The sequence below is a fragment of the Phyllobates terribilis genome, unplaced genomic scaffold, assembly GCF_046119375.1.
Source record: "Phyllobates terribilis strain yellow unplaced genomic scaffold, ASM4611937v1 Scaffold_4__5_contigs__length_816908805, whole genome shotgun sequence".
In the NCBI taxonomy this organism is placed as follows: Eukaryota; Metazoa; Chordata; class Amphibia; order Anura; family Dendrobatidae; genus Phyllobates; species Phyllobates terribilis.
In genome coordinates this window covers 554,236,106-554,240,629 of record NW_027362764.1, presented here as the reverse complement: position 1 = coordinate 554,240,629, position 4,524 = coordinate 554,236,106, and the positions used below count along the sequence as shown (strand labels likewise).

The following is a 4,524-nucleotide window of genomic DNA, read 5'->3' as shown; positions in this document are numbered from 1 at the left end:
TGTATCCTGAAAGAGGAAGTAGTTATGTGTAAGGACTATTGTTAGGAGTTCTACGGTTAAGTCAATTATAGATGGGTTGGTATCTGAGTCCCTCAAGTTGAGGGACTCAGATACCAACCCATCTATAATTGACTTAACCGTAGAACTCCTAACAATAGTCCTTACACATAACTACTTCCTCTTTCAGGATACATTTTACATACAGACCAAGGGGACCGCAATGGGCTCTAATGTAGCCCCCCCTTACGCAAACTCCTACATGTCCACTTTTGAGACACAGTATGTATACAGCAATCCATTGTTTCAAGAACATTCCATTCTATGGAAACGATACATAGACGACGTCTTTTGTATCTGGACAGGTTCCCAGGACACTTTAGATGAATTCTTTATGGCTCTTAATACCTCCTGTCCAGGTTTACATTTTACTCTCAACCACCACCCGCATCAGATCAACTTTCTAGATACTCTAGTTATCAAAGATGCCTCAGGACTATTGACCACTGACATCTATAGGAAATCCACAGATCGCAATACACTTCTACATTTTGCAAGCAACCACCCAACCCCCATGAAACATGCCATTCCCAAATCACAATTCCGGAGGGTTGAACGTATTGTGACAGATATGACATTACGAGAAGTCAGAGTAAAAGAAATGACACAGAAATTCGTAGAAAGAGGATATCCTCAGGACCTCCTTCATGAATCACAGGACCACCATACACAACCACGACGAGAGACATCCGATCGTATTCCATTTGTACATACATATCATCCTCTAGCTTACACCATACACCGCACGATACGGAAACATTGGAATATTCTTCAAACAGGCTACCCTACCATCAAATCTTTTCATCAACCTTTTCTACCTTGCTTTAAAAGAGCACCTAACATCAGAGATTCATTAGTCCGAGCTGACATAGGGACATCGTCCCTTGGTCCCCAGCAAAGATTTCTACAAACCCCTAAGAAAGGAACCTTTCCATGTCTACATTGTCATCAGTGTCACAATATCCTTAGAGGGGATACTATCCATCACCCACAAACAGGCAAGAAATACAACATTAAGGGTTACTATACCTGCGACACGAATTTTGTTGTATACCTAGTGAAATGCCCCTGTGGCCTGGTCTATGTAGGGGAAACAACTCAACCTATCAAAGACAGAATCTCCAAACACAAATCCACCATCAGATGCAAAAATTTACTTTTACCTATTCCCCAACACTTCATAGCAGCAGGACACAATGTGTCCCAATTGCGATTCCAAGTCATAGAACAAATCAGACCACTCCGCCGTGGGGGCAATCGAATCCAAACCCTCAAACAGAGAGAGGCATTTTGGATTCATCAACTGCAGTCCCTTTATCCCAAAGGGCTCAATAAGGATTATGATCTTCACTCATTTATTTAAATTCACCTGATCCGGTATTACTCCAGTAGGGACCCCAGCCTATATGAGTATATCCCTCCTACTCCACAATGGGTCAATATCTAATCTTTATTTTGCTTTTTTATCAGTAGGATCATGATTGACGTACATTCACCTATTATATGGTATCTTGACCACACTACGATTATGATCTTCACTTATTTTATTTAAATTCACCTGGTCACATATTGCTCAAGCAGGGACCTTAGTTTATGTATGGATATCCCTCTCACTCTTTAATGGATTAACATTTAATCCTTATTTGTTGTTTATCATGAGATCCATGATTGATGCATACCTACCTATTACAGGATATCATAACAATATTGTGATGTGCTTTTGACTGTGTTGTGCCATGTAACTTCAACTGACAATTTATTTCATGTTACAGATTATGGATCCATACCCACCCTCGTCCTTCCATACCTCTCCAACCCTCCCTCCCGATGGTGAAACGCTTCCTGCTTCTTTTTTCCGGCAGTATATCACATACTCCAAATACAGAAACCACTTCCTGGTCCCTGGAACGCACCTGCACGCCGGCTGACACGCACGCATGTGCGCATGCGCGGCACCGGACCAATCAGAAGCCGGCACCTCCCCGCCTCGCGTCACTTCCTGTGACGTCACCGCATCTAGCGCTATTCACCGGCACTTTCACTGCTCTCATTGGCTGACTGCCAAATCCTCCTCCCCTACACCCATACTTATAGCCAGTCCCTCTATACACACACCCTGCTAATATCCAGCGGTGGATACCGCGATCCAGGCAGCACTTTACTTCAGGCTCTTCACCTACACGGTATGTTTTCCTCTCTTATAGCCCTCACCCTATTCCAGTTCCACATATCTTCATGGTATGCACTCTCTCCATAGGATCCCCAGTATTGGGTCCCATCTCCTTCCTCTTTCCTGCTCCCATCCCAGTAATTTGGTAGGTTGCTCCGTTCTTCTTATTTTATTTGCTGGATAAAGGTTACATAGACACATAGACCTCTTGTCTCTTTATATATGTCTCATAATATATATTGTAATTTTACAATCACTATAATGTCTCTATTTCTGTATATTTCTGTTTATATGCAGTACACTGATGAAGGTCGTGTTGACCGAAACGTCTTTACTGTGGACTGCTAATAAAAGTACCTTTTATATCAATTGGTGTGCTGAGGTTATCACTATATCTCAAGGCTTTGGACCCTACTCAAGCACCCAGGTCCAGTAGTGCTGCGTTTTTTCTTATCTGTACAATCAGTAAAGACGGAGGGGAAACCACAGCCATTGTATCCCGGGATCACCTAAAGAAGTGTCCCGAACAGCTACGGAACCCTGAAAAGGAACAAGAGGACCCTCGACCCGTAGAGGAAAGGGAAGATATGATTAGTACTGTGCTTGGAGACTTCCCTCGGTCTTGGACTCAAGTCAGTGGTGCTGTTGTGGTACCCGTCCTCACGTTCCTCCAACCAGCATCCCAAGTGCCTACGGAGACACAGGTAGAACTGGAAGAACAGCCGGTCCAGGAGGCAGAAGGCCCCACACAAGCAGACCAGGAAAATCAACCCTCTGCTTATAGTGAGCCTGCCATACCCCTAGTGAGCCAAAGAGTCCGTAGACGGCTGCCCAGTTTACCCTTGACAGCTCCTATACCCTGTAGCTCGGGACCCGTCAGCCAGCTCCGTAGGTCCACTAGGGTCACTAGAGGCCAGTTACCCATACGGTGGAGGATCTAAATGTTCAAGTTATTTTATTAATGTTTACCTGTTTATTGTTGCTTGTGTATAATTTTGTGTTTCTAGTTATTTATAGGAGTCTTTGGTGGATTTACCGGGAATCCTTTGTGCATATAGTTGGAGCGTAACCCAGGACGGACTGAAAGACTGTTAAGGACTCGGGGCAGGACAGACCCCTACCTGCTTACGTCTCCCTGTTTTGGTGAAATGGACACCTTTGTTTTCTTCAAAGACTGCACCCGGTTGCGGACATGCCGTGACCATCCTAATGTGTTTTTCTTTATTGTACTGTTTCTGTTTTTACTTGTTATGTTTTACAAAAGTATGTTTAGTCCCGGAGTACTAAATTTCACTAGGGGGGAATGTGGCACCCCAGGGGTCTGGTTCCCACAGTAATAGCAATATTATGTCTGAGAGCAGGTGGGAGGTCTCTTGGTCAGGAATCCTATGCATGCCACACCTCCTGCCCAGTCCTGGGAGGGGAAGAACTTCCCCTATATAAAACTGGGGCTGAGGCAGGGTTAGTTAGTTAAGAACAGGAGAAGCAGCTATAGGAAAGAGAGATCAGGAGCTCTGGGGAAGTCGTGCTAAAAGGAATCAGGGGCTGGCAGCTGAAGAGCTCGCCCTGATTGAAGAGTTACCACCGGACCCGGAGTCCGAGGCTGTGGGGACTAATCCTTACCCAGCAGCAGAAACCGACCGGCAGGGGATTTCAGGTCCTCTGGCCAAGAAACCCGAAGGCACGGTCACACGCGTGGGACCAGCACCGCCATCGTGGAGCGGAAGCCACTAGAAGGCCCCGAGTCACCGGCCATACGGGTGAGCACCACACGGTACACTCAGGGACGTGGGCTACTTTTACCCGCCTCTAGCAAGGTAGCCAGAAGAGTACAATTAGTTGGGGAGGCCTACAACTCCGCCTGGCCAGGGGAAATCCCATCTGCTCAAAGATTGACCAGGCCCCGATCGCTAGCCAGTACTCCGGGAGGGTCTATCTTTATCACCAGTAAAGACCCTGAACTACACCGCATCGTCTCTGAGTGGTTCCTGCTACCCCCATCATCCACGTCGGCTGCCCTGAGGCCATACCCCTCCCGTTGGGGGTTATCCCATCCACGCTGCACAATCCTTCCACCGGCCTCAGCGGTCTGCCCTGCAGCGGCAGCTTCATAGCTGCATTCAACGGGTGGCGTAGTCGTCCAACATCTACTGCTAAAACACCGCCACTTAGTCTGACACCCTGGGCACGGACCGGGTCACCGCCACAAGGACTACTACCCCTATCCAGATCCGGCTCCGGGTATCCCTTGAACATGGCCCAGGGGACGTGTCACCTGCAGCTAAGACATTTAGGGA

General features: G+C 46.8%; 1 long non-coding RNA gene across 1 annotated transcript; it reads left to right on the top strand.

Moving 5' to 3' along the window:
* Nucleotides 1-1,809: 1,809 nt before the first annotated feature.
* LOC141264412 (uncharacterized) lies at nt 1,810-2,596 on the top strand. The gene is made up of 3 exons (XR_012319924.1): nt 1,810-2,240; nt 2,315-2,372; nt 2,525-2,596. It is a non-coding gene; the product is annotated as an uncharacterized lncRNA (long non-coding RNA).
* The last annotated feature ends 1,928 nt before the right edge of the window (nt 2,597-4,524 follow it).